Source organism: Augochlora pura, chromosome 4 (genome assembly GCF_028453695.1).
Source record: "Augochlora pura isolate Apur16 chromosome 4, APUR_v2.2.1, whole genome shotgun sequence".
In the NCBI taxonomy this organism is placed as follows: Eukaryota; Metazoa; Arthropoda; class Insecta; order Hymenoptera; family Halictidae; genus Augochlora; species Augochlora pura.
Genome location: NC_135775.1, coordinates 17,662,294 through 17,674,505, shown reverse-complemented (window position 1 = coordinate 17,674,505; position 12,212 = coordinate 17,662,294).

The window sequence follows — 12,212 nt, the reverse complement described above, 5'->3', positions numbered from 1 at the left end:
TCGTTGCTGGTCCTTTGCGTCGAACGACACTCATAAACAAGTCTCTGATACGGAGACAGAGGGTGCAGGTCGCTACCTCTGTCTACCGGATGCCGCAGACTACACCGTTTTGTACACGGAGTCGAGCGAAATTTTACCCAATTTTCCGTCTCCTGTATTGTTTCTTTTTTGGCAAATTGAACGGCGGCACGGTGTTGAGTACGGCTCTGTCGAGAAAATCAATACGCCGCTGTATAAAACGGGGAAAAAAATAGCTATTGTCAGGAGCCAACGTTCAGTTTGTTGCGTAACGCCGGGAAATTGTTGAATCTGTAAAGGATGGAAATTGAAGAAACTCGAGCCCTGCCGGGAATCCTAGAAAGCTTTGGCTAATAACTACCGCTCCTGAAACGCTGCCGTGATTTTTTTAATAAACTTTTCCGAACCGATAGAGTTTCAGATGATTGGAAGCAAGATAACGATTTATCGTTTTTATTTCCGCAGCGATAGTGTTTCTTACAATTCGCCGTACTGCGTCGAAAAATGTCGAATTCACGAATGTGCGCTTTTATGTACGTTTCCCAATCCAACTTGGGATTTTGGTTAATGCTCCGTTTCTTTTGTGGAAACTTTATTATTTACGCTGTGTACACAAATATAGAATTCCGGACGATACGAATTGCGTTTATTTTGTCGCGAGTTATACAATGTTTGTACGTATGAGAAAGGTTTTAATAAATGAAGTGAAAGTTTCAAAATTTTCAGTTTTACGTGGAAAAATAAAACAGCATTTCTCGAGTCTTTGAAACATTATATGCAGCGTATACCTGCCACTGTTATTTTCACGTGACGTAATAGTGAAACATGGTTTATACTGGGCGTATTGAAAATTGAGTATTTAAATACGAATTATAGATTATTCTATATACATAATATAAATAAGTTTTATCGCGTGTACAAATATTTCCTGCTTCTACATTTCATAATTCTAATTCTGAAGAAGTCACTTTTAGTATTTTAATAAAAGAAACAATATTATTAGTGACAACAACAAAGTACCACGAAAATATTATTTGAAAGAGAAGATCGAAATTACTCTGCCAGATTAGAAAATATAGAGCGTCAAAAAATTGAAACATATTAATTTGATCAGCCTTTTTCAATGAAATTCCCATGTCAAACATTTTTTTAAGAAGTTAATAAATAATGAAATATTTTATGCGGCAATTTTTATCGACTTTCTATATATTATATATATTATATATATATAATATATATTAAGAATAAAATGTATAAATGTATAAACAAAGAGAATATCAAAAGAATTTAAAGTCGTCTATGTATTATTTTCGACTTACTAAAATTATTTAATGAAACAAGAAATTTCTATTTTACTCACGTATACTCGAATCGATGAAGATCGTTTCTATTTTGCATAAAGATCTACAGTTCCCACAGTTATCATCATCACTCAGTCACACATGCTGAAATGAATAGTACAATAATTTAACATTTTTTGATTGACTGCCTGCTTTATTCCAATGAAATCGTTGTATTTTTGTGTTATTGGATTTTCGGAAAAACTTGTACGTGAAACTTTCCGGATCGTTTTACGACTAAAAGTAAAAGTAGCAACGACGTCGACGGGGAAAAGATGTAAGGATTCTAGCCGATAGTTTTATTCAGACTGGAAGGGTCATCCTCACTATAAGAATACAACTGGTATTGCGTAAGCAGCTTGATCTGTAGACTCCTTGAAATCGAAGAAGATTGTAACTGTAGGGGTAGCCGTTGCCTTCGGGGCGTGCTTCGCTCGCGACTCGTATTATTACATCGCCTTCCTCTTGTTCTAGGATTCGCTCGGCGCAACGACACCTCCGGTTTCTCACCTCCATCCACTCTTGTCTTTTACTTTCTGCTCGTTTCCGCCCGCCATCGGAATCTTTTGTTTCAAATCGATAGGCACCTTCATGCAGTTTCCTATTTCCAATGGAGCCTACACCGTTGTCTTTCTTTCTTTGCCCGTCGTAGAAGCTTCTGCTCGCTATTCTCCTGCTTAACACGTTCCCTGGCACCTGTCACACCTACGCCACATCCGCAATTTAGCAGCGCACCTAACGATAATCACTTCAATTTTGTTTAAATTGGTTTAAATTTATCACCTGAATTTTTCTTGTAAATCGCGTGTATAAAAGAATGTTCCAAACGAAGGTTATTTGATATAAAGATAAGCATTTACACACTTCTTTTTTTACCAAAATAGATTTTTACATAAATGAAATACAGAATAAAAACACTGCATAAATACTTCATTAGCACTTGTATGTATCAACAGTTTTTTAATACTTCTTTTATAATCGAAGATCAATAATTACGAATTTCTTACAAAATTACTCGAAGAGTAAAATAACCTCATCTAATATAATGTAGGAAATTTTTCGAAATTATTATTTAAAAAGATACTATTGAGTTGCTCTTAGACGCAGTTCAATAACTGAAAAGTCAGGTTTCCGTGTAGTAAAGTGTTAATAATGATAATATTATTTAAAGAAAAGTTCTATTGAATTATTCCGAATAATTTGCCGAACTCGCCCAAATTTGCCACAAATTAAATTTGTGTCATATCGATAATAATTTTTGAACTAATTTTAAGCTATCTTTCATCTTATAGACTTCGAGGGGTGGTTTCACACAAGATATGAAAACCGGCCAATACGATAAAACACGTATCTTTTGGTCCTTTATAACATATCTGAGTACCAAAGCAATCAGAGGCGAACTCCTAAAAACTCTTCCTTGTTAGCTTTAATAATACCCATCAAACTGGACGATATTATTCTGCAATGTGCAATGTTCGACCAATGAACCTCATTTTCTTCCCGATGTAACTCCTATTATTCTTGCGCCGTATTTCCTTGTTCGTGTTACGTTCGCGGTGTGTTCGGCGCGCGCGCGCGCGCATCTATTCGGACTGTTATCAATTTACCATGGAAGTAAACTATAAGGTATTGAGATTCAAATAGATTATGAGTAGCGTGGTTAATATATTGTACAGCGATATCGCGACGAACAGACAGCAAAGAAAGAGGTGGGAAGAATAATTTGTCTCAGTAGTATAATTAAAAAATAACTTATTGGATCCTTGGTTTCTGGACAAAGAAATAATGCACTGTATTAACAATTAGTCGAGGAACGAAGTTAAAAAGTTTATAGTGACATCGTCGAAAGACAGTATCCATGATTAGGGAATCTCCGGAATACTATGCATTGTTAACTCGGTTCGCGGCCGATGGCAAGAAATATAAGATGTAAAATACTGTTCGGAAAGTAACATTTGCGATCTCATGGTTTGTTGGTTTGTCTTATATGCGCACTGTATTTCTGTGCAATGTTTCCTCCGACTACATCGCGATAAAACAACGGCGAATGGTTCCGCTCATTCCGAGTTCCTCTTTCTTATGCATGGTATTTGATCTCTCTCTCACCCTCCCCCCTCCCCCACACACTCTCTCTCTTGTTCTCTACCTCTATCTCTATCTTTATCCATCTCTTTCTTCTCTCTCTTTACGTCACAATCATATCTAAATTTTTTATCGTTGCGCTTCCGTTCCCGGTATTTCATTATTGCTTCGTTAGATACGCAGTAGTATCGTTACAGCTTTCCTTGTAAAAATATTCGCATTGTTATCGTAAAATAGAAGGCGAAACATCGGTGCTGTCTGAACTGAGTAACTCGTCGAATTGTAAATTGTAAATACGTGGGTGTTTGTTTCGGTATTTTGTATGTCGCGTTTCGTACAGTTGCTTAGAAATAACACAAGGACTCGGATGAGATCAAGTATACGTCGGTATACAGTGTATTTCCTTTTCAGTATTTGATACACGATCAAGGTTATGTTGTTTTAGTTCTTAAAAAAGAATATTATCAATAGTTTAAAGGTCCTTTTCTTTCGAGAGTGAAATAAATATTGTAAGCAGGTTAGAAATGATATAGTTTATAAGAGGACATTACTATGATTGTTAATAAAAAGTACATACAGAGTTTTAATATTATATACAATGGAATCATAGAAGATTGTACGTTACCTTTCGCTGGCTGCTAGACAATTTGCAGTTCAGTTACAGCAATGTAAGTTCCATTCCTCTGAAACCAACCTCTCACACTGAATACAAAGATAACAGTAGAACGTTCAAATCACAGTTTACTCACATAACTTTAAAATTTCACGCAATAATTAACACATTTTCACCGTTCGATCACAGAACACTGTTCCAGCGCCGGCACAGCCATCTTTGAATCGCTGATCACGTGACTTAATATCGATAGATCGACAACTTCAACTTGACCTTCTTCAAACGATATTTTTGTCACGCGCCCCTTAGACCAAAATGACGGAGTGTTGACGAAAAGGGAAGCTTGTATTCCTCGATTTAAGTGATAATAGTATTATTTATATTGTGTTACGAAAGTGTCAGAGCATATTCAGTGAACAGGTTAATCATTCGGAACAAGTGGAACTGTTTGTGACAATTGTGGTTGCAGATTTCTGACAAAATAGGAGAGCATCCTCCAGCACTTGGTAAGTGGCTGCAACATAATTTTAATTAATAGAATTTTGTCATGTCCAAGATGTACAACATTATCATTGAAATAGTTCGTTTAGGAGATTTGTATTCCCTATAATAAGTTCTTGTCTATCTGTACACTGTGTCACGCGGTACCATTTATTTGTAATAAAGGGGTAAGACATAACCTTAACATGATTAGTATTTAAAGGATTAAATAACCATTTGTAAATACAGATGTTTATTATTGCATTAAAGAAGTTGTACGAACTCTTTCGTAGGAAATGATTGATTAAATTTCTTAAACCAAGCGTAAATTGTAAAGTAACGCTGTGTCTAAATAAATACAGCCTTTGCAGCATAATAATACAAGACACGTTGGTTACTTTTGGACTGTATAGGTTTCGTGTTAAAGGCAAATGTTTTAAATACACTAGTGTTAATACAATGAATTATTTGGGGATCTGTTGTTGGTATTTATATGAACGTTTCGACAACGTTTAATATTAGCGAAGTTTTATTTGCCGTGTAGACGGTTTCATTTCGTGCTACCAAATGTTTGCGTCGAAAACAATTTTAATTGTAAGCCAATCGTTTCGATAAAACATTTCGTGTTTGAAAACGTTTCTCTGTTCTTTATTAAAATGGGAGATCCATACAAAATTTCGAACGTATGGAAACTCAGATTTGTAAGCAAATATTTGAAACAATACGATGCAATTTATACAATGATATTGTGATACGATTCCTTAGTTAACAATCTTATAGTGTTTCTGAATAATGGTTTATAAAGAAGTTGGTTCGTGATAGGTTTAAGTTGTGTGCGATTCTAATGTCGCGTTTTTCTGATTCGATTTACATAAGAACTTGCTAAAATACAATTATGTTGTTATCTACTACTTGCGATGTCATTAAATATTATTAAAATCGTTTTCGGTGAGATTTCTACTATAATTCTAAGGAACAATGATTTGAATGTCCAACAACAATTTTTTGAGATGGTGAAATTGCTTTTCAAATTGATCCTTGATATGATGTATCAGAATTAAATGATATAAGAAAATTTATAAATTGCAAAATAATACTGGAAGAGCATATTAAAATACAATATCAGCTATCACTATTTAATAAGACAAGTCCTGGCTTTATATAGCGTGATGTTTAAGCGACGTTGTGTAACCTTTGCCGTCTTTGTATTTTTTCACGTGGCAAATGTGCATTTAGGTTCACAAGAACGCCATTAACATAATTATGCTGTCCACGTATTGTGTTTAGAGCGTTGCATAACCTTGATTCCCACAATATCAGCCGATTAATTTCTTGCATCCATCATATTTCTATTATCTGCGAACGACTCTCTAATCGAAGTATCTACAAATTACTGAATACAACGAAATCAACGCCAGTTCGATACGAAAGAATAATTAAAATATTAGAAACGAGTACTTATTCCGTACGAGTCGTTCATAACTATTTTAGTATACTGCGCATGCATTCTCGCCTTCCATAAATGGGTTCTCTAATTGGTAAACAGACACTTCAGTCCAGCTTGTTTGCATAAAATGCAAATAGTGCCTTATTTGAGTACGTGACATCATCTTCGGCTGGGAAAACATAATTGATTATTTTTCGCGTAAATTGTTTAACAGTTTTTCCTTTCTCTTTTTACGAAGAATATCTTTCCATAGAGAAAGCGTTTCAGTTAAACGGCATAATATCTCCTTCAGTTAACAATTGTTAGTCAAGTTCTCTGTCATTTAATAATAATAGGACGATATAGCGATTCTCATTAATATTCCACAGTCTTCAAAACGAAATAACTTTTCCGAAATTACTCTAGCAAACGCTTAAGATTCCTTCAGAAGTTGGAAGGTCTAATTAAGTCGCATTTACATTAAATCACGTTTACCTTCTTGCAAGAAACAAGGGTTATTGTTTACTAACAAGAGTATTGTTTACCGACCAAATTTATTGTTAAAGTAATATAGAGTTAAATTACTTTATAATAACTTTACAATTTACTTCACTTGTCTTTTTAATATTGCGACATGCATACATTACATTTGAGGACATAAGTCAACATTATCGTAAATCTGAGTTACGCCGCCACGATTCTAAGCCAGCCCATTTAGCGAAAATGTTTCTAATTACCCCAAAAGCTTTAATCTTCCACGAAGAATCGCTTACGGGCACAGGGTCCGTAAAAGGATCGCAACACGGTTCCACGGAATTCAATCAGCGTTGTTCAGCGACGGGAGTCGAAAACCGTACAATATTTTCCAGCAGGCCGCAATTGCCGGCAACGTAGCTGGCGGCGCAGTTTTTTTTCCCCGCTCTTCGATACACTGGAAAATTAAGCAGACCGTGATATCTGATCATTGTACCATTTTATATTATCTTTCGCTCCGCGGCGTTGCCTTTTTTTCCCCCCCGCCGCGCCACCGCCGGTTAGCGGTCCAGCTCCGAAGCGATGCGATGCGATGCGACGCCGGGGGAGAGCAACAGGGATTTCGGCGTGCTGGAGGGTGGCTAGTAATTAAGGGTGAAGGGTAGGTCGGCGAGAGTGGGTGAAGCGTTCCTGGCAATTAATTTTCGCACCGTTTCAGTTTACAGTCCGGTCTGTATGCCTGCACACCTCCGGCCTCGTGCCTCCCGCATCACCGTCCGCTTTCCACGGCCGACGAAAATACAAGTATACAGAACGCGGCGGATGTCAAGGAGGCGGTGTGACGCTTTTCACCACCGTTGGGCACGCTGCTCTAGGCTTCCGCTCGGTTCAAGTGTTAATACCATGATTAATATGCGACGCCACCGCTTTTCACCCGACCAAGAACCTATACTACCCCCGTCTAAAGCCACCCCTTCTCGCTCTCTCTCTCTCTTCCTCCTCTCTCTCTCTTTCTCTCTCTGCCTCTCTCTCTCTCTCTCCGTTCAGCACCCCGAACCTTTCTCTTCTATCCGAAACACAGCTCGCATACGCAGGAATCCATCGCCGACCCCCTCGCACCCCAACTCGCTGCCTCTAGCTGGCATTCAGCGGCGGTGCTTCACAGTCGCAACAAATTCCATTTCGTGTTCATTAAACGCGTATTCGTGCCCGACGTTCGCGCTTCTCGCCGGGATTGTTATTAATTATTCCCGGCCGGACCGCGCCGCGCCACGCCGCGCCGAGCCGCGCGAGACGGGGCCGATATCGCGAGCGGAAGTTGACATCGGATCGTGTGCGAAACCCGAAAGCAGCCGTGAACCGAATTATACATACACGCGGCCGCGTGGGTGTACCTACACACGCGCGCACGGTTTGGTCGACTGAAATTTTTGCGGTGACTTAGCTTCATCCGATCGAACGCGATTATAAAGGCAAGAGGATTCCCCGAGCGTGCGTGATTTTTCGCGCGGATTAGAGCCTTCGACCGCGAGCTTTGAAAATGCGGGAGGCGCGCGTGACGCGGTCTACTGTTGACTGCTGTTATTTTTTACAACTTGTTTCTCGCCTCCGGTTCGCCGTGTCCCTGCTTTTTTGTTTTAATGTCCGGCAATTCGACCGCGACTTTACGCCTGGCACGTACTCCCCGCGCCGAGAACTAACTTTTTTACTTTTTCAGTCGGTGTGATTTGTTCGATTTGCGCCCCGAGAAACGCTGGTCGCCGTCGCGCGGGACACAGGGGTGGTGTTTAACCCCTTGCGCTGCGATTTTCTCCGCGAATTGTCACGGTATGACCTGCTGTGCGAGAATATCGAGAGCTTGGTGTACGATTTTGAAGTGGTTGATTTATATTATCAGTCGATAAGTGGATTACGTCAGGATGTTCGAAAAGATTGGAACCAAAATTGTGCTATTTGTTGTTGAGATGAAATAGATGGCGAATTTTTATTTAATCTTGTGTACCGAGATGCTTTATTAGTAAGATGGTAGCTTTCCAAGTTTATAGAAGTAGTAATTTACAAAAGTACAAATATGTTCAAAATGCGTTTATTGTTATCTACAATAGAGATGGGATATTTGAAAGGATTCATTCGATTTAAAATCCTTTGAGATGTGTGATATTCCACCCTAGAATATAATTTTAAGAAATTGTGCATCGCTCTTAATTAACACATAAAAGTGAATTTAATCTTCTTGTAAATTGTACTCCGTTGTTGATTTATATCTAAAGATTGACATTTGCTAATTTCAAGTTTCATACATTTTTCTACAATAAATATCACACTATTATCGATTAAGTAGATTTTATTATGATAAATAGAACCAGAATGACATTTCTATGCGATTTTAAACGTATTCTCGTTCCATAGACAAAGTTTAGAAAAAGTTAATGGTTACATTAAAGTTAAGAATATCTCGTGCATTGTAGAATGTAATAAAATTTTAATCATTCGAGATAGTGAAGGAAACGCTCGAATAACAAACTTTCGTCAAAGTGCTGGATTAAATCTTCAGTGATTTTTACAGGAAGTAGTGTTGCATATGGATCGCCTTAAATCGATTGGTTTATAAAGAATTGAAATGTCGGATGTTCGGATAATTGAGATATACTGTAGCAAGTGAAATTTTCAATACGTTATTTTCGGAACTGCATCATTGTAATTGGTTACCATGCAGTTACGGTATCCAATCATTCGGGATTTTACTTCGACAGACAATTTCGAAGTAAATTAAAAAATTAACGAGTTTTCTGCAAAAATCGAATCGTCTTCGAATGCCAAAAAGTTTGTATTCTTCGTTATCATTTTTTGCATGTTAAATTCGAAATTGATATTACGATTTCGCTATTTCAATTTCACGTAATTTTAACAATTTCCGTGCATTGAATCATGGATTTTCAAGAGATAGATTTATTATTCAGTAATTCGTCGATCAAATAATATAGATAAATAGAACCGAAATTATTTGTAAGATGAATTTAAGTTCCCGAGTTATTAATCAATGATACGGCTTGAAATATAATAAGCATTAGAAAGAAGGTTTAGAGTTCAGACCCAGTGATCAATTACATTCGCTACGATATTGTTAATTGTTTATCGTGTGACGTTCGATAAATTAGTTTTAAAACTCGCGGCTGTCTCCGAACTTTGAATATTGAAGAAGACGGATGAAAACGTTACGGAACTTATTGACAGACCTTACACATTCATATTGTTCTCACACGTTTTCATGAAAACTTAAATCGCATTACAATTAAAAGTATTTCTTCTTTATCTAGTAGACTATAATATAGACTATAATACTTAACAGAAACAACACTCCATCTGCAATTTGGACTAATTTTAATGCTTAAATTAATTGCAACTATCATTTTTGACACTAAATAATTTTAAAAAAACAAACATTTTTGTTCTGATATTGTTCGAGAAAAACTTCTACTAGAACAACTATTGCAATATATTGCAAAAATAAATTGATATGTGTAAGGGGTGAATATTTCTCTGCAGTTAATAATTAAATTACATCTATTTTATAAATTAGAAAACACCTTTATTAAAGCCTACAAGTAAGACTAAATAAAAATATAACGACACTTCATAAATAAATAGTTGCAGTGAAAATATTTCCTCTATACTTTCTATTTTATCTTTCTTTATTTGTATCGGTAACACTTGCGGCAACAATATTAAAATGGATATATTTTCTATACCAAGGATTTTATTTAAACTATTTAATTTTATATGAAACATGTTTTTCTACTAATAACAAACTAATATTAGCAACTAATATTAATAACGTATATCTAGATAGCAATATGTGGCGATCCACTCTGTACAATGACAATACGGTTTATAATGAAGTTGGCTGGTAAAAAATACAACTAACATATCTGCTGATAAGAAAACAAGATTGCATTCCGGACAATCCGCTAAAACTAGACTTATCCTCTCTCTCTCTCTCTCGCCTGATCATGAGAGACGCAATCAACTGAGATTATCCAACATGCGTTGGTCGAAAAAAATAAAAACTAATGCAACAACGTTAATAAAATGACGAGGCCCGGTTTAGTCAGAGTTTCGCGGCCCCCCGATGAAAGGGAACAGGAGACAGCGGTTGCGTCATCGGGATGCTAATTTGCATAAATCGCGTCGACGCAGCAACACCCTACACCCCGCTAACTATACCGACCTACGGATGGGACGGGGCAACGAGGAGACCGCGGTCGACCGAGGAAGCCGAGATCTTTATGGTAGCAATAAAGCCAACCTCGCCGGCTTCGAGTTACAAATGACTACTGGTAGCTGAAAACTATTGCCCTTGGTATACGCGTGCCCCTACCATGGACCCCCGCAAACCCTGCGCAGCCCTTGCCCCAGCCTAGGTTGCTGCTGACCCCACCAAGCCAGTCCCCGCAGCTGGTTAGGCGCGTGAAATAGGACCTCTCGTAAATCCTTGTAACGCCTAACTAACTCCCACGCTCTTCCCCGAGTTTCTTTATACCGCGACTTGCCGCACCCGATCTAAGGATTACCTTCGTTAATAATTGTTATTAAGTAACTGCGGAAATTCCTCGCGCTCGCCTCCGTCTAGCTCTTCTTCAGGGATCCAGGCTGTTCGATTTAGAAATGGGTGGACTAATCCTGGCCAAGACCGGAGGTTAGGTATCACTGGGACTTAGTGTTACCTCGCTAATTATTTACGAGGTACCAGCCTTTAAGCTTGATGACTTTTTATGGTGTCGAGGCTGTCGCTATAAGGGATGCTGCAAAACGGTCGTTGTTTGTTAAAAATGTTATTGACGATTCTTCATGCTCGAAACAGAGCGGGTGGGGATTATCAGAACTCGTAATTGTTTTGCTAATTGTTTGCAAGATACTAGGATTTAATCTTGGTCTTTTAACTTTTTAATGCTTTGCCGAGGTCGTCACTTTGTTATTGAAAAAGTTTTTGATAATTCTAGCCATAGTTGATAATCATTATTTATGAGAACGTTGTTAAGAATTGCCAATACTTGCTATTACTTTGATAATTATTTTTAAAATGGTATCATTTTCTAATCTTCATGATTTCTTCATATGTCGTCAATAGACAATATTCTAGGAAGAATACAAACGATAGATATTATATGCCATAAATGGTTAATAAATTATTTGTACTAATTCTTCGTGAGGTGAGAAAAAATAATATAATATTAATATAATATATTATAATATAATAATTAATAGTAGTACTGAGGATACAGAAAGATTTAACTGAAGAAAGAAAATTAAAGGATTCACACATAGCTATAGCACAAGGGTTGAAATATATACTTAGAAACACATGCAAGGGGGTGCTAAATTATACAATGAAACTTGCAATGAAAATAAAATCAAGAGAAAGCCACGCAAGCGGTGTAAGACGAGGAAAGGATGGTAATTCTGAAAGTCATCAAGGTAAAGCAAAAGCGAAGGAAATAAATGCAAATTATAGTCAAGAGTGAGAAATACCGCTCGTTTAAATAAACCAAAAGAGTAAGAGACAGATAGAACTGGCTGGTAGTAATTAATAGGACTGTACAAACTATCAAATTAAACTAATAAAAGTACGAAGCTATCTATATCACATGGAATCGTAATACGAAAACAATCGTTTGAACAAAGCATTTCGTGGTATACTTCTGCACACTTTACTATTATAATAAAATATTAGCAATGATCTTTTAATTGCGTCTGCATAATATGTCTATTAAAATATGCT